Source organism: Physeter macrocephalus, chromosome 17 (assembly GCF_002837175.3).
Source record: "Physeter macrocephalus isolate SW-GA chromosome 17, ASM283717v5, whole genome shotgun sequence".
Classification (NCBI taxonomy): Eukaryota; Metazoa; Chordata; class Mammalia; order Artiodactyla; family Physeteridae; genus Physeter; species Physeter macrocephalus.
This window is the reverse complement of record NC_041230.1, coordinates 37,610,768-37,629,532: the sequence shown is the minus strand read 5'-3', so window position 1 is coordinate 37,629,532 and position 18,765 is coordinate 37,610,768. Positions and strand designations below refer to the sequence as shown.

Sequence of the window (18,765 nt, the reverse complement as noted above, 5' to 3'; positions counted from 1 at the left end):
AGAATCACTACATAATCCCAGGCTATTTAGATATCCTCAGTAATAAAACCGGTAGAGGGACTTCCCTGGTGGTGCAGTGGTTAAGAATCTGCCTTCCAATGCAGGGGATGTGGGTTCGATCCCTGGTCAGGGAACTAGATCCCACACGCATGCTGCAGCTAAGAGTTCGCACACCACAAGTCAGGAGCCCGTGAGCCACAACCAAGGAGTCTGAGAGCCTCAACTAAGTAGCCCGCCTGCCAAAACTAAGACCTGGTGCAACCAAAATAAATTAAAAACAACAACAACAACAAAAAAACACAACAGTGGAGGAAAAACATTTAATCTTTAGGCTCTGTGAGATTTTGTAGCACACAACAATTTGAAGAACACAGAAAAATTCATGTTGTCTCTGCCATGAATTTGAGAACTTAAAATATTAGAAATTGCTTTGAATAACCAAGTACAACCTAAAAGAGGTTACGGAATTATAAACCAGGTGATAAAGAATTGGTACAAAGGAGTACAAATTGAAACCAACTGTGCTGCCAGGGAGTTGAGCTGACAACAGTGTTCTCTCACTGTGAAAAAACACATGGCATAAGGTCCATGAACATCAGCATCTATTCAGGGTCTTAAAGCAGTAGGTTCTATTTTCACAAAGAAAAATCAGACACAAAGTAGCAGGCCACCAGCCTCGCCCATACACTGCTTGGAAATCCCTGCCAGCAATGCATCCCTTCCAAGCAGTGGATCCTTCTACTTAACTTCCTCCAAGGAAAAGGAGTCTATGAATCAGTAACAAACTTAATAGCCTGGACCAGGTCGCTCTCCTCACTCCCTGGGGACTGTACTCTCCTAGCTGTGTCACCCCATTAGCGGTTCTGATCCATCCCTTTCCTCCCTCTATGGACTCAGCTGTGCCTCCTGCTTTCCACTCAGTTTCTCTGGAGTCATGTTCTCTGCCTCTCTCCTTGCTTGAGTTAGGCATGCTTTCTAGGTTTTATCAAATCTTTTTGTGGACCGCCATTAAAAATGGGTTTACATTAACTTCTGGACACAACTTTTTCAGATTATTAAAGCATATTAGTCTATTTATAAAAGTCTGAAAAATGAAGCACATATAAAATTTTTAAAAGTTGTTTGCAATTCCTATACCTAGACATAATCACCTAGTATACTTTGGTGCTGTTTTCTGAGTTTTCTTCCTCTTATGGATATGTATTTTTAAATATAGATGAGATCGTGTATATGGCTTTGCTCTTAAGAACCTGTCCTTGCCCTGTCTAGCCCTCTGTGGTCCCTGTGCTTGGTCTACAAGCACCATTCACCAGGAACCACACCAGCCAACCCAAAGGCCTCCCCCTCATCCTCAAACTCAGTTTCTTTGGCATATAACAGTATGAAACTCATACTCTTCTTTCATCAGCCTTTCTTCTCCCTTGGCTTCCCTTGTCTCTGAGAGCTCCTCCACCAGCCGCTCTGAGCACATCAAGGCTCTGTTCCCTTCTCCGTAGTCATTCCGTTCACTAGCCTTTTTACTTCAGCTGTCTCCACCCAAATCCACATGCGCAATCCCACAGTTTCACTGCCTAAAGGATCTCTCTCATGTGTTTGGCTATCACCTTCAACTCAATGGCATCGGATAAGGAATAAAGAAACCTGGGGAATTTCCTGGCGGTCCAGTGGTTAGGACTCAGCGCTTTCACCGCTGTGGCCCGGATTCGATCCCTGGTGGGGCAACTAAAATCCCGCAACCTGCGAGGTGCGGCTTAAAAAAAAAAAAGAAAAGAAAGAAACCTAGATTCTAATCCCTAATCCAACCAAATGAGCTTGGCAAATGGGTTAGTCCTCTGGGCTGCAGTAGCACACAAATAATGGAACTCTGAAGACCAGATCCTTCCTGTATTCTCTACCATCTTGGTGAAAAACTGAAGCTTAGGAACACTTTTAAAAAAATCATTCTATCAACTTATGGGTGGAAGATGGGGCAGGAGGAGGTTCCCTCAGACTGAGGCAGAGTGAAACTGGCACATGGGGGTGAGGGAGCTGGAAGAGAGGAAACTGGTATTTGAGCACCACCCTGCCCTTGCTCACCGCTATTCTCTCACTGTGAAAAAAACGCATGCTGACTGGTTGAGTGGGAGGATACACAGGCCCAGACTCTAACGCAAAGGCCCATGAGGTCAAGGCTCCTGAGGTCTGCCTATGCTCCTACACCACCAGCCTGGCCTGAATCCTAGGGGAACCTGCTGGATCAGCCCTCCCCCTCTTGCCTGTCAGCTCTATATTGCTCAAATCTTTTTATCTTAAAACTCCCCTTAACCCCTCTTGACAATTTAGCATCTGCCATCTCTGTATTTCCCCACACTGTCTCTATACCTTTACTTCTCTTCTATGCCTCATTTCACCAGTCTGGTTTCTGTTCCCCAATACTCTACTGAACTGCTCTGAAGCCAGCAATGGCCCTTAATTGGTAAATCCAAAGGAGACTTTTCTGTCCTTATCTGACTTGACCTCTCTGTGGAATTCAGCATCCTATTCTAGGCTTTATCCCAGAATTATGCCAGACCATCAGAAAGCTGGGTATACTTGGGTCACATGGTCTTATCCCCTACAGAACTTGCTTTCACCAAGTTTTGTTTTGGCATTATGCCCTTGGCTTACACTAAAGTATACATGGGAGAAATTTCATTTGGAGTTACATGCTTAGAAAAGCTTTGCTTCAACTAAGGAATTTTTTTCTTTCATTGTGAGACCTATGTAACAGGATCATGTTACCATTACTTTAGCTGGCCACACCCTAATAAATCTTTTTCCTCTCAAACTATGTAGTAACCTTTTATTCTAATTTGTATTTTCTGGGGTTTTGACTTTATATCATTTACCATTTGTATTTTCAAATTCTTTGTGGAACAAGATGAGCTATAAACCTGAAATTGTATACACATATATATTTAATAGAAAATACAGAAAAACACAGAAATACAAAGTTGTAACAATCTTAACATAACCTCAATTCAAAATTTGCAGACCTATTTGAAGGTCACAAAACTCTTCCAGGAGGCATAAAAGACCTCACTAAATAGGGACACTACTATCTATATCCATGATCAGAAAGGCCAAACATTGTAAAGATGTTAATTATTTCTAGTTCATTTAATCTTCAAAATCTCTGAAAAATAAACAAGATATTGAAGATAGCAATAAAGTTTCTGAAAAATGAAGGCGACGTTTGTTTTTTTTTTTTTCGGCCACGTTGGGTCTTCGTTGCTGTGTGCTGGCTTTCTCTAGTTGCAACGAGCTGGGGTTATTCTTTGTTACGGTGCACGGGCTTCTCATTGCGGTGGCTTCTCTTGCTGCAGAGCACCGGCTCTAGGCGCGCGGGCTTCAGTAGTTGTGATGCCTGGGCTCAGCAGCTGTGTGGCGCACGGGTTTAGCTGCTCCGCGGCATGTGGGATCTTCCCGGACCAGGGTTCAAACCCATGTCCCCTATATTGGCAGGCGGATTCTTAACCACTGTGCCACCAGGGAAGTCCCCAGTAATTGTAAATTTTATAAGAATAAGACAAATACCCAAAGAGAAAGCTGGGAAAAGGACACAAGTAGATTATTCAAAGAAATACAAATGGCAGATGAATAAGAAAAAAAAAACACACACAAACAACCAAATCTCCTAAACATTAAGAGGAATACAAATTAAAATAATGTGACAGCATTTTACCTCTATTAAACTGTTAAGGCTGTTTTAAAGGATAACTCCCAATGTTGGTCAAGGTGCAGTGAAATGAGCGAGGTAACTCACAGATACAGAGAACAATCTAGTGGTTGCCAGAGAGGAGGTGAGTTGGGGGGCTGGGTGAAAAAGGTGAAGGGGACTAGAGGTACAAACTACCAGTTATAAAATAAATGTTACAGAGAATAAAAAATATTAACTTTGTATGGTGTGCAATCTAAAAAAATATCGGGGCTTCCCTGGTGACACAGTGGTTGAGAGTCCACCTGCCGATGCAGGGGATACGGGTTCGTGCCCCGGTCCGGGAAGATCCCACATGCCACGGAGCGGCTGGGCCGGTGAGCCATGGCCGCTGAGCCTGCGCGTCCGCAACGGGAGAGGCCACAACAGTGAGAGGCCCGCATACCGCAAAAAACAAACAAACAAACAAATAAAAAAATATCGAATCACTATGTTGCACACCTGAAAACTAATATAATGTTGGAGGTAAACTATACTTCAATTAAAAAACCCCCAAAAAACAGCAAGGTAACTGGTGATATGAATCAAGAATTTTTGAAATATTCAAATTACTGTGATCCAGTAATTCCACTTCAGACTTTATGCCCAGAAATAATGAGAGGACCTCCCTGATGGCTCAGTGGCTAAGAATCCGCCTGCCAATGCAAGAGACATGGGTTCGAGCCCTGGCCGGGAAGATCCCACATGTTGCGGAGCAAGTAAGCCCATGTGCCACAACTACTGAGCCTGCACTCTAAAGCCCACGAGCTACAACTACTGAAGCCCGCGTGCTTAGAGCCTGTGCTCCACAACAAGAGAAGCCACTGCAATGAGAAGTTCACACACCGCAACGAAGAGTAGTCTCCACTCACCACAACTAAAGAAAGTCCGTGCGCAGCAACGAAGACCCAATGCAGCCAAAAATAAATATTAAAAAAATAAATAAAATTAAAAAAATAATAATCAGAGATGAACACGAAGATTATAAGGACATTATTAATCAGAGTAAATAATTATAAACAACCTAAAAGTACAACCACAGGGGAATAGTTAAATTTGGTAAATGATGATACATCCAGGAAACAGAATATTATGCAGATATTAAAAATCATGTTTTAATATAATCCTTATATGAGGAAAATGCTTGTTCCATATCTAAAAAAAAGGTGGGGGGGGGCAAGAGGAGAAACAGAATGGAATAGTCATTAAGAGCTTAGGCTTTCCAACCAGAGACCTGCATTCCAATTCTGGTTCTTCTACTTACTAGCAGTGTGGCCTGGAGTGAGACATGCTACCCTTCTGTGCCTCAGTTTCCTTTTCTACAAAACAAAGATAATAATCGTATCCATTTCACTGGCTGTCATAAAGATTAAATAAAACAATGCAGGCAGAGCCTGGCTACTGTGCTCTTCTGTATCTTTATAGGTCACCCCAGAAGGCAATGAATACATGTTAGCTTAACATATGACCTTTCTGTTTCTTAGAATTCTAATCACAAACCTTAGATAAATTTTCCCCACAAAAATGACTTCTCTGATAAACTACCGATTATCTGCAGAATGAAGGTAGCAACCAGTTGACAGAATCTGGTGACTTGATCAAATCCAGGAATGAAAGAGAAAAAGAGCCAAAAAGGAACAAAACAGCCTCCCAGGCTGGTCTATCTTACTATAGTAAGTCTGTCCAGCATATTGCTGCCAGACTAAGTCTTCCTGAAAGGAGGCAGAAAAACTCATGAGGATTGAGGGTTACTCAGTCAACTCTGAACTCTTTGGCTTCGATCCCAGAGTTCTGTGTGATTTGTTACCATCCTTTCGACCCATCCAACCTCACCTTTGGGGTATCTCCCACACAAAAGCCTACTGTCTTGTCCCCTCCAGGTCAAGTTATCCCCTATTCAAAGTCTTCTCAACCTTGACCAGTGCAGACTGAACTCTAATTTATTTGTTTCATTTTTGCTATTTTGTTTGTCTGTAATATACTGTTCTATGTATCTGTCTTTTCCCCTAATAGACTATTAGCTCGTTAAGGGCAGGAACTATGCCTTTACTTCTGAATACTCTACAGCAATGAACACAAAAACAGTGTTAGGTAAGCAGCAGACATTCAATACTGGTGTCACTGTCATATGAAACATGTATAAATGGTTCCTGCACATGACAAAAGCAGGAAGAGAACATGGAAAAACAAAACCTTGTTTGTATGCTACGTGGAAGCTTAACTATATGAATTTATATCCTTTATTGCTATGTTTGTGTCATTTCTCAAATAGAAAAAAATAAGTCTTAACAACACAAGTATAGGTTTAAGATTTTTAAAATCCTGCCACAAAAATAAAAGCTAATTGTGAATACACTAATTTCTGAAGATGTTAAGACTTAGTAATTTATCACCTGATTATATGGCTAGACAGCAAATGTGTCAGGTTATTTCTCAAAGGAAAACAACCAAAATAACCTTTCATACTCACTAGTTCAGAGTTTAGTCATTTGGGGGCACTGGTTATTATAAAATATATGTGTACTAAGAATAACACATGTGCATTGAGAATAAGACAGTAGAGAAGGACAATTTCCAGAAGTCTGCTTTATAAATAAAATCACCCAAACTTTTTGTTTAATACACTATTGTTGTTCTCTACAGGGACAACAGATAGCTAAAACCCCAACTTATTTCCTGGAGCAGATCAGAAGACCGTCTACACTCTTGGCAAGAAACAGCAGCCCCAACTCCCCACTGAGATTCCATAAGCCACAGCAATTCTGAAATAGCTTAACATGGAGGTCACCTAACAACTTGCCTTCAGACTGCTCAATACAAAACATCAGACATCATTAGAAGGCAGAGAAGAGAGGAGACACCCTGTAGCTTTCTCTTTTCTAGATCTTTAAATTAGAAGAATGTTTTTAGCCAGGAGACTGAAAAACCTAGTTCAGTATTCTGACTGTAGAGGATACGAAGTGCCATTAGGACAAGGGAAAAAAAAAAGCAATTACAAATAAGTAACCAGTTTCTCCTGAGAATGAAAGGAAAAGCTGACTTTTATTAGATGCAGAACACTAGCGAAAAATAACAAAAATTATTTACCCTTTTGGAACAAAAGTTAGGTTTAAAAAGTCAAATAAAATAACCATTTTACTCTACTATTCCTGAAAATATATACATCAGCATCTTATCTGAGAGCTTAAGATAACTCAAAGCAAAGTATCATGCTGATTAATACTGAGTACCAGGAAGGTTGCAGACTACCATAAAGAATAGGGAGGAGCTGAGTGGAAAGGATGACTCAGTCTGAGAAGCAGAAAAACATTAGTGACCATTTACTTCAGGGTGACTGGAAGCGGAAGCAGCCTTTATCTAAAGTAGCACTCACCAACTCAGTCACATGTACACCTTTCTCTTCCCTGTTGTGTGCCATTAACTTTAATAAGCACAGGTGGGGCATTTGGGGGAGGGGGGAGAAGTAATTAAAAGGGAAATAAAATTCTCTTTTAAGTAAAAAAGGTTAAGAGCACCCCAGTTTTTAACCCACCCTTCTCCCCATTTGTTAATATTAAAAGGTGCAGTCAAAGCAAAACAATGATTCTAACAGCTACTTGAAAAAAATCTATTTATGGAGAGCTTTGAACCTAGGAAATAAGGAAATACATACATACTAATAAAATATTTGTAATTGCAACAATATTAATTCAACAATATGGTGAAACAACCATAGAAGGTGAAAGAGTTCTTTTGCTACAAAGAATAAGAAGTGCTAAACCAATAATAACTCTTTTATCAAAAGGCACCTGATGCTGGGTACACAGAAATGAATTTCCCTTTTAATTACTTGGAAAAAAAAGTCCTAACTGCATAGGGCTTGGTTCTCAGAGAGCTCCTCAGCTGACAGGGAGACAAAGAGAAAAACAAACAAGAGCTATATAGTGTGTGCTGTAACAGAGGTTAACACATACTTCCCACCACCCTGGCAAAAAGGATAGCTTAAGCTGGTGAAGGAGGGCTTTAACGAGAGGAATTGCTAAAGGTGGATCTTAAAGGATAAAATAGACCTTGACAGGCGAACTACAGTAGAGAGAAACATTCTAGCAGAGGAAACAGTTAAGTGGGAAAAACATAAATATGTACAGAATTAGACAAACTTTGTGAAAAAAAATTCAAGTGGAACTGTATTAAACTACCTCGTTTATTGTTGTGACCTGGTTTCAGAGGTCATGTCCTAGGCCCTCATTAAGGGTACCCTGTTTATTTCACTTATTGGACATTTATACGTGAAACAGAAGACAAACCTTATCTGGCAGTCAGCATTCTAGTGCCACAGTATGGATTGGAGGCTGCCTCCCAGGCACGAGCTATCCCTCTTTGCTTTCTACAGCCCGAATGACACTTTTGCTGGCATACAGCAACCTAATGCCTCATTTCTCCTTGTTCTCCCAAGGGTGACTATGTCAGAGACCACCAGGTCCCTCCTTGCCCTGCTCCAGGCCCATAATCCTGAAAGCAGCTCAGAGTTAAGACTGTCTTTAGAGTGCTCCTACAGTGTTTCATCACTGAGAATATGAGAAAGGTTGGGGATGTACAGCAAGCATCACCTTGAATAAATAGTTATGTTATAAAAAGGAATAAATTACACACTACAGTGTAAAATATACAGTACATCTATGGATTGGGGGCAGGTTCTACCTGAGCAGTGGTTCCCAAACCTGGCTGGTGTCAAAATCACCTGGTGAGCTTTAAAATGCACAGATCCCAGAGATTCTGATTCAATAGGTCTGGGGTGGGACAGACCTTATTTCAAAAGGTCCCAAGGTAATCCTGATATAGAATGCTGACTATGGCTTTGAAGTGACTGACCTATTGATAGAACACAACAGTTATGCACCCTAAATGCAAGTCGACATAAATCAAAACCACTCAAATACCCAGTTTTCTACTATTAGAATTTCTGGTTCATTCTTTACAACAAAGAATCATTTCATTTATTTATTTGGAATAATAAAAAAAAAAGCCTACCTCAAAACTAATATGATTTCTGTATAAGCAATATTGGAATGTATGACTCAAGAAGGAAGTTCTAAAATTTCACCTCTATTGTGGGTAGCATCAACATCAAAAGATCTCTCTAGATGGTATGGACAAGCTCAACATACGACAAAAGGAAAAAGGGGGAAAGAAAAAGAGAAATGGACACACATAATGGAGTGAATTCATGGTTTTGCAGTGTGTGTCAGTGACCATGTGGCCACTGCTCCAGGGTCTCTATAACCCAGTACTCACTTCTGAAGGCTACTTTGTAGAAACAAGACCATTTTATTTGGTAGATGGGGTCTCCTATAAGGTCAAGGTTAAATCAGAAGTCAACTCCTTAAACAATGTCTGTACCAAAGGCATAGTAATAGCAATAATAAGTGGCAATATACTGCCTTTGAACAAAGATCAAGAAACAGTTAATATGAAAAAAATACAGAGAGACATCCTTAGTGAGTAAATAGTATAGCATAAAATATGAATAATAGTTAAAGTGTTGTTCAACAGAACAAAGAAATCTGAAAAGCAGAAAAAGGCTATACACGCACAGGAACACAGAGACGTTTAAACAATAAAAGAAACAAAATGCTACTTTGAATTTATATTAGCTTATAAAAACAAGTAATCTGTCAACATGGTTACTCCTGAGAAATATGGAAACAAATAGAGGAAAAAAAGAAATATAAAACATAAAATAGACAGCTAGTGGGAAGCAGCCGCATAGCACAGGGAGTCAGCTCGGTGCTTTGTGACCACCTAGAGGGGTGGGATAGGGAGGGTGGGAGGGAGACGCAAGAGGGAGGAGATATGGGAACATATGTATATAGATAACTGATTCACTTTGTTATAAAGCAGAAACTAACACACCATTGTAAAGCAATTATACTCCAATAAAGATGTTAAAAAAAAAAGAAATATAGACAAAAGTTTAATCAAGAAGTTGGGGGGAAATTTATATATTTACAAATACTCAAAAGACAAGACAAAAGAAGGATCAAAGGCCTTGTCTGCCAAGAAGCCGGAAAGAAAAAAATGTATTATATAATAAAATTTATTCCCAACAGGAAACCAAGTCACTACTATTTTATAGTCTCAACATATACCTACAACAAAAAAATTTTAAACAGAAGTAGAAAGCTGTAAGATACAAATAAAACAGAAACACAAGAAATGCTAAAAACAATTAGAGTGTCTGTCCTCTATTATTATAGTTCTGTACCATACTTCTGTGAATGTATAGTATCTTACACACACTTAACAATTTGTGACAGTGACTATGCTATGCCAGAGTTTTGTAATACCAGAGTTTATCTAAAAAGTAGTAGGCTGGGGGCTTCCCTAGTGGCGCAGTGGTTAAGAATCTGCCTGTCAACGCAGGGGACATGGGTTTGAGCTCTGGTCCGGGAAGGTCTCACGTGCCGCAGAGCAACGAAGCCCGTGCGCCACAACTACTGAGCCTGCGAGCCACAACGACTGAGCCTGCAAGCCACAACTACTGAAGCCCGCGTGCCTAGAGCCCGTGCTCCGCAACGAAGTGTAGCCCCTGCTCACCTCAACTAGAGAAAGCCCACGCGCAGCAACGAAGACCCAATGCAGCCAAAAATAAATATAATAAATTAAAAAAAAAAAAAAAAAAAAAGAATCCGCCTTCCAATGCAGGGGACGTGGGTTCGATCCCTGGTTGGGGAACTAAGATGCCACATGCTGCGGGGCGACTAAGCCCATGTGCTACACTACTGAGCCCACACTCTGGAACTAGAGAGAAGCCCACGCACCGCAATGAAGATCCCGCATGCTGCAACTAAGACCCAAAGCAGCCAGAAAAAAAAAAAAAGATACAGTCTACCAGACTGGCTCTTCCCCCCCTCCATTAGGGTATGTTTTAAACTAGAAAGGCTGCTCTAAGTCAGGGTATAATTCCCCCCCTCCCTCCCCACTGCACACAAAGCATCAAGATATCTATCTGCTCTTTTCTTCAAAAGCCCTCACCCATCTAGGACATTTTAGGACTCTATTTCCTCCTTCCTTGTTGGGGAAGCTAGTGTATCACCTACCTCTTTCAAAATAAGAAACACAGGATTTAATTTCAGTGTGAAAAATGCTTAGAGCTATAGCTATATACGTGATAGGATTCTGAATAGATAAAAGTCTATGCACTCAAATTTACAATTAACTTGGCTTTCATTCAAAGTCAATTTACTCTTATTTTATTTTATTTTTTTATTTTTTATTTTTTGGTACGCGGGCCTCTCACTGTTGTGGCCTCTCCCATTACGGAGCACAGGCTCCGGACGCGCAGGGCTCAGCGGCCATGGCTCACGGGCCCAGCCGCTTCGCGGCATGTGGGATCTTCCCGGACCAGGGCACGAACTCGCATCCCCTGCATCGGCAGGCGGACTCTCAACCACTGCACCACCAGGGAAGCCAATTTACTCTTATTTTAGAAATAATTCAAACCATGGGGAATAAGAAGAGACATGAAGTATTCGAGGCAAATAGCTAAGGCCAACAACAAGGAATGGGTTAGAAAGCTTAACATTTAGCAATAAGGAAGTATGTTCCCAGTAATTTGAGGTAACATAGGGTATCTAACAAGGAAAATGTTCATAACATATAACATGAAAAAAGGTTACAAAAGAGGACACAGGATAGGATTCCAGCTTAGTTTAACAAAACAAAAAATACAACAAAACTAGACAAACAGCAATTCTGTTGAGATCCCCTACCTTAAGTCAGGCCGACATTATATCTTGCCTGGCCAAGTGCGATGACCTCCTGACTAGTTTCCCTGCTTTCCCTCTTGCGCCATTACCACCCATTTTTTACACAGTGGCCACAGATTTCTAAAATATAAGTTCATTATCAGCAAGGAGACTTCCCTTCTGAAACCTCCCATGCTAAAACTCTTAGGTTGAAGTCTAAACCCTTTCACCGGGCCTACAGGGTCCTTCAAGGCCCTATCAGCAGATCTGCACCCAGCCTCATCCACTCTGCTCTAGTCGCTGCTTTCAGTATCCAGAATGTCCTAGGTTTCTTTTCTCTTGCCTCTGGGCCTTTGTACATGCCACTCCCTCTTCTAGGAATATATAAGCAGTTCAACTTCTATGAATTTATGGTACAGATACACTAGTACATGTGCCCAAAGAGCTGTATGCAAGAAGGATAATTATTATAGCATCTTTCTCTAACAGCAAAAGATCGAAAACAACTCAAATGTCCAGAACAATGTGTACAGTATGCTACCATTTGTTTTTTTAAAAAAAGATACATAAACACATGTTTATATATATGTAGAATTTTCTCTGGAAGGATATATGAAAAAATTGGTAATATTTATTACCTCTGGGAAAGTAAACTGAGGGATGAGAGGCAGGGGGAAGTTATTACTTTTCACTATTATCATTTTGTACTGTTTGAAATATTTCCTCTCACGTCCTTGTATTGAATGTGGTAGTCACAGAATACTTGCACAATTACATGTTGTTTTAAAAACTGTACCATATGTACATGGCCATTTACACAAGTGGAAGAAAAAAACCGAAAGGAAACACACCAAACTATTAATAGTGTTTACCTCTAGGGAAAAAAGTAAAAGGTTCGTTAGGTTCTAGTATAATTCTACAATTGTTGGACTCTACCAAAGAATGAAACTAAACATTACTCGAATGATACAAAAAAAGTTTAAGACCAAATTTAAGTAAGGAAAGTTTTAAGAATTGCCACTGCAACCTCAATTCCCTCTAACACTTGGGCAGATACATGGCTGCCAGTGCCCTCCACCTGCCTGCACTTTTGCAACTGTTCCTGCAAGGCTCTCGAGCCTAGCTTTACTAGGCAAAAATACTTTTATTATTTCTTTATACTTATTGGAAAGCTTCAGTACTATTTCCTATTGTATTGTATTCCTTTTTCCCTTTAAAAATTATACAATACAGATAATAGGAGAAAACTCTGATAAGCAAGAATATGAACTTATACATTTTACATAAATATGCTGGTTTATATCCACAGTCCCCTCCCCATATATACACGTATTTACTCTCACACGAAATCATATTGTGCATACTATTTGATAATCTGCTTTCTTTATGTAGCATGTCTCAAATGCCTCTCCATTTCAATATATTTCTAGACATAATAAAATGGTTGCATCACATTCTATTACAGTTGTCCCTGGGTATCCACAGGGAATTGGTTCCAGGACACCTCCCAGCCCTGGCCAGATACCCAAATCTGTGGATGCTCAAGTCACTGATATATAAAATGGCACATCGAGGTTGGCTGAATCTGCATATACAGAGGACTGTCTGTAAACAGGTGTATCACAATTTAATTAGTCCTCTATTGTTGAATATTGTTGCTCTCAAATTTTGATAATTCTGAGAAAAAAAAACCTATTTGCATCATAAAATAACTATGTTATAAAACTACAGAAAACCAAGAAAAGTCACCTCAAACCTAACCACCCTCACACTACTAGTTTATTTTGTTTTGACTAGTGTTTTGATGCCTATCCATTTAGCCTTTTTTTCCTTGGCATTCATTCATTCAAACAAGCTCTTGCTATATGCCAGGTTATTACTGTTTGAGGTTTTCTTTACTTTTCTTCCATAACAATTTTTTGTACCATATTTTAATTTTTTTCTTCCAGTTTTACTGAGATATAATTGATGTATAGCACTGTATAAGTTTAAGGTGTACAGCGTATGATTTGACTTACATATGTCATGAAATATTTACCACAGTAAGTTTAGTGAACATCCATCATTTCATACAAATATAAAATTAAAGAAATAGAAAAAAACACTTTTCTCCATGATGAGACTCTTAGGATTTACTCTTAACTTTCATATATAACATACAGCAGTGTTAATTATACTTATCACCTTGCACATATAAGCACCCTAAGTACTTATGTATCTGATACATAAGTACTTATGTATCAGATACATAAGTATTTATGTATCTTATAAATGGAAGTTTGTATCTTTTGACTGCCTTCATCCAATTCCCTGCCTACCCCCCCCCCCACCATGTACTATATTAAAAAAAAAACTTCTCATAAGCGTTTTGCTGGTTAATAGTCTTCCCAATCAGCTTTTTTTTTAGTGGTTGTCGAGCATCACTCCCAACATGGGATTTGATCCCGTTTACTTATCCGTTTGTCTACTGCTCAATATATTTTCTGATTAATTTCCTGATAAGTCCCACTTAAGTTCACTTAACTTTTGTACTCTCTGGTGGTCATCACTATTCGATTTAATGCAAAATATATACAATGACCAACTATTGCTAAAGTGTAAAGATCATGGCTTTACCCTTATGTAGCACATTATAGTTAGTTACAAACATACGGCTGACTCTCAAAGAACATGGGGTTTAGGGGAGAGCTGAACTTCCATGTAGTTTAAAATCCAAGTTTAATTTATAGTCAGCCCTCCATATACACCATACCCTCATTAGTGGATTCAGCCAACTGTGGGCTGTAGCACCTTAGTATTTACTAGTACCGTAGTATTTACTATGGGAAAAAAAAATCTGTGTGTAAGTTGCCCAAGCAGTACAAGCCCACATTGTTCAAGGGCCAACTGTATATATTTCACTCTAACGATACTACATTTAACTGTCATAAGCCTCCAATAGAGTAGATATGCCATTTTACAAATGGGAAGGAAGGGACAAGGAAGTCACCCTTAATGAACCTGCCACAGCTATTAAGCTGCACGCTGGCTAAGCCTTGGTGCCCTAGTAAGATTAAAATCTAATTTTATGCTTCTTCTGTATTTCCTGATACACCTAGATCAGGGTCTCTCCTCCAGAAAGCCTTTCCCAACACCTTTCACTAACTTCTGTAACTGACCATCCTCCCTGCACCCTGAACATAGTTTTATCAGAGCACTGTTATAGATCTCTTGCCCCATACTCTACTTAAGACCCTCAGGAAAAGGAACCTTTTCTTACTCATCTTGAAATCCCTAATGCACTCCCTGGCACAAAGTAGAAAGGCAAGTGTTCAAAGGATGGAATGAGCACATTACAAGTGCTCAATAAATAAATATTCAGGTATTTAGAGCACATCTAAGTATCTGAATTGATCCAATTTACATCATTTCAGAGAAAGTCACACTTCAGTATATCTAGAACCAGTCAGGTTCAAATATAAAACCTGTATTCAAAGAGCAGGCATTATCAATACAGAAAATGTAATTCTTAAGTGCCATTTACATTAAGAGCAATACTCTAGTAACAATACTTAGAAATTTCAAAACACACAAAACAGTTAAGAATAGATGCTTCCAAATAATTATTTTAGGAGTCATATAAGGTCCACAGCTTAGGATTCAGCCATTTTATTATGACTCGGACTAACCTGAATGGGGGCGGGGGGGGGAGGGTAGAAAAACCAGTATAAATTGTTAATTATGCTTGAGTTAATGTGACATTTGTCTTCAAAACTGTTTTATAGAATTTACAGTTTTAGACCTAATTTTGCTCATTACTGCCGCTTTTCTTTTAAATTATAATTCTTATATCATTGGAATGGTCTTGATGACTTGGTCCAGCCATCTACAACTGTCTACCAATCTGCACAGAGCTCCTGTGCATGTTGGGCATGTGTAGGAACATGCATACAAGCAAACAAGCTCCATTTAATACAATTTAACTTCTATAGTCCACAGCAGATACTACAGGGGACAAAGTAAGGAGCTGGATGGTAGAGCTGTTACATAGCTCAAAAGTACTGCTTCTCAAATGTTTGCACTGTAGTACCTATACAAATAGGGCTTCCCACTCCCAAGCACTCATGCCCTATTTTGTTGAAGACCTGTGTTATCTTAGACAGTCATAGAGTTCACATTCTTCTCCTAAAATATATATTTGCTTTAATGTAAAAAAATTTGTAATTACTTACCAGTTAAATTACTTAACTCACCGCCCCCTCAGTGAGCACAATTGAAGCTCCAAGAAGATGGGTCATGTTTATCTTGTGGCTTCAAGTACCCCGGAATCATACCACTTTGTACCCTAAGGGTATTCATATCCCAGTTTGAGAACCAGGGAACTAGTCATAACACTTAAAAGTGACCAAAATGTTCTTACAACCCCATTCCCCAAATGCTTAAGGCTAGTTTTCTCAATAGCTTTTCAAATCAGTATTGTTTCTCTTTCCAGCAGCTCATTAGTATGCACTGTGTGTCAACATTAAAAGAACCTGCAGGGCACAGGTTATTTCTGGAGCGACAGAATACTAGCACATACATCTTGTCCTTCATATCTATCCAGGTACCAAGCTGCCCACTTGGAAAACAGAGAGTTGAAGAAGAGAAGAGCTTTCACTCCTGTTCCCTTCCTCCTCTCTGTCTGCTCCAGGCACAGCTTGTAAGAAAAATCTTAATAGTCATTTAGATGATTCATTCATATAAGCTTAACTAATCTCAGCATTTGTAACCCTCACTTTTACACTCCTTTTCGCCATTACACAAGTGCAATTAAAACTATTTTCACAGTTTTTAGGGGATAAGAAAGATGTTCTTCCTGGTAGCCTGAGAAGAGATAATTTTCACACCTAGAACCCTACTTTATTGTTAATGAAATCCCAAAGCCTAGTAGACTCTGACATTTATGAGAGGCCTGTTCCAAGTTCCCTATACTGTTCATTATATTTCACAGCAGAAATTGTAGGCTAAATTTTAAGTGACCCTTTCAAATGTTTTTTAAAAAATTATTTATAATGACTGTAACACTATGAAGCAAACGTGGGTTATCAGCTAGGTTAACTCAAATTAAGTGAGACAATTTTTATCTAGGATACCAGCTTCCCCAATAATAGGATTCCATCTGTTCCTCATCAAAATTACAAATTGCCACAAGCCCTGGACTTTTGAGGTCATTTGCCAAGAGTCAAAATATACATTTTGGAATGTATATTTGGAATGTATTTTGCATTTTGCAGACAAGCAGCCACCATATCCTTGTGTCTTTCTATGTACATACTCAGAATGGTACTTGATGCTTTATACACATTCTCATCAACTCCAAGAATAGTCTCTTTAATTGGTATTATTCTCACAAATAAGGACTGTAGGGGTAGAAAGGTTAAGTAATTTGCCCAGTGTCACCAGCTAGTATACAACAGTGCACGCAGAGTTTCAAATGGAGTACTGTCTAATATAAAGCTTGTATGCCCTCAATTACCCACTATCCTGTATCTCTTATACCCAAGAATGGTCCAGCAAATCCTCCAACCCCAGGAAGGTCTTATTACTCCTATTTTTAAGACCAAGAAATGGAAACAGCATTTACCTCTCCGTGGCTGCAAAGTCAGTTTGAGCAGGGAAGACAGAACTCAGCTATCAAGCCTCTGGTCAGCAATCTGTCCACTACTGCATCTTGTTCTTTGGCCCCAGGTCTGTGATCATTCTAAAATAGAAGCACAAATCATTTTATGAACAACAAACACACACAAATGCAGATAAAGTATGAAAAGCAAAATGAGGGCAAGAGGAAGACTAATAAAATTGGGAAATAGTATACTTGCTAAAATGTCACATTACTAATTGACATGCTGTAAATGTCTATCAAGTCAATAATAAAACCACTTATTTTTTTAAACATTTGCTAAATATATAAAGAACTAAAGATTTCTGATTATCAAAATAGCACCCCATTGTGACCTTGCAACCAAATAATGTAAATACAGTTAAACTACCAAAAAATTAATTCTTATAGATGCAGTAATACTCCTTTAACAGTTTATTTCCTTATCTTCAGCAAGTAGTGGTTTTACTGATTAAGTTAGTTTAAACCACAAGTAAAGACTATTTTTCATGTAATAAAATAACTATGGGGGGAGCTTTCACTACTGACCTTTGAAAATCCTAGAAGCACAGCAATGAAATATCTTTTTTTAGACAAATAACAAAATACTTTTAGGTCATACTGTTACTTGACAATTCTCTCCCTAAAATACAAATAAATGGACTGTCAAGCTTCAGGCAATGGTAGAGTGGTACTTAACTCCATGGCGGGGGGCGGCGGGGAGAAACTCCCAAATGAAATGAAAGAGCTAAATTTAAGCATTTCCAAAGAATTTGGCACATGAGGTACAATTAAGAGGGAACCCATCTCACAACTAAAGCCCACAAAACTAAACTGACATAATACTTTACCAGATGAAGCTAAAGAAAAGTCTTCTCTATTGAAAAGGCAATTTATAGCAACATAAGAAGAGAATTAGTGCATTTAGTCCACCAAACACTTTTGTGTTTGGAGTCCATATACTGTCCATATACTGTCACTAATGTGCGTCAAAAGGAATGAAATTTTATGCCCCTGAAAATTGATGGGTGACTAAAAGTAAGATCAAGTGTGGAAAAATCACTATTCTTGGGGTATATGTTAGCAGTCTATATGCAATGCCACATCTTTGCATTCAAATACTAAACACTGAGAAAATGCACAAAGGTACTGCCAGGGAAGATCTGAAGACAACAACTAGAGAAAGTTTGGGGATGCTTAAAAAGACAAATATGGTATGCCAAATCTACACATTTAATTGTGAACCATGGTCTTCAAAGTTATACATTACTTGCCATTATTGTTCTTCTCAACCTGTATACTCTTTCTCAAAGCATTAAATTATGACAAATCCTACTTGTTTGAAGAGGGACCTAATTTTTGGCAAAAAAGCCTCTAGTCGTCTGAAACCAAGATAGGTAAATAAGTTAGACAGATGGTCAACTAGGTTTCTGGTTTAAAAAAATGAAATAGAGCCTATGAAGTAGTTAATGTAGAGTGAATTTGATGCCAGTAGCATCCCTGAAGCAAAAAACCAGCCTCTAAAGAAACGTTCTGCCAGCATGGCTCTGCAGCAGGGCCCTAGTCAGCCACAGTTGGCTTCTGCCACTCCCAAGGAACTCCCCAAGCCACTAAGAGAAGTCCTGGGTGGGTGCCCTCATTTTTTCTATGTCCTTTAAAGCAAAATCCTAAAGCTCTTAGAATTTGAATGCATATTAAGGATAACT

At 39.1% G+C, this 18,765-nt stretch overlaps 1 protein-coding gene across 3 annotated transcripts in view; it reads right to left on the bottom strand.

Moving 5' to 3' along the window:
* CTCF (CCCTC-binding factor) overlaps window positions 1-18,765 on the bottom strand; it is a 47,780-nt gene that overhangs the window by 25,847 nt on the left and 3,168 nt on the right. For 2 of the 3 annotated variants that reach the window (XM_024124878.3, XM_024124876.3), the window contains exon 2: window positions 17,045-17,161. The gene's annotated coding sequence lies outside the window, so the exon portion shown is untranslated. Of the gene's footprint in view, window positions 1-15,653; window positions 15,767-17,044; window positions 17,162-18,765 lie in introns of all 3 variants that reach the window. The other variant, XM_024124877.3, reaches the window with a different exon arrangement.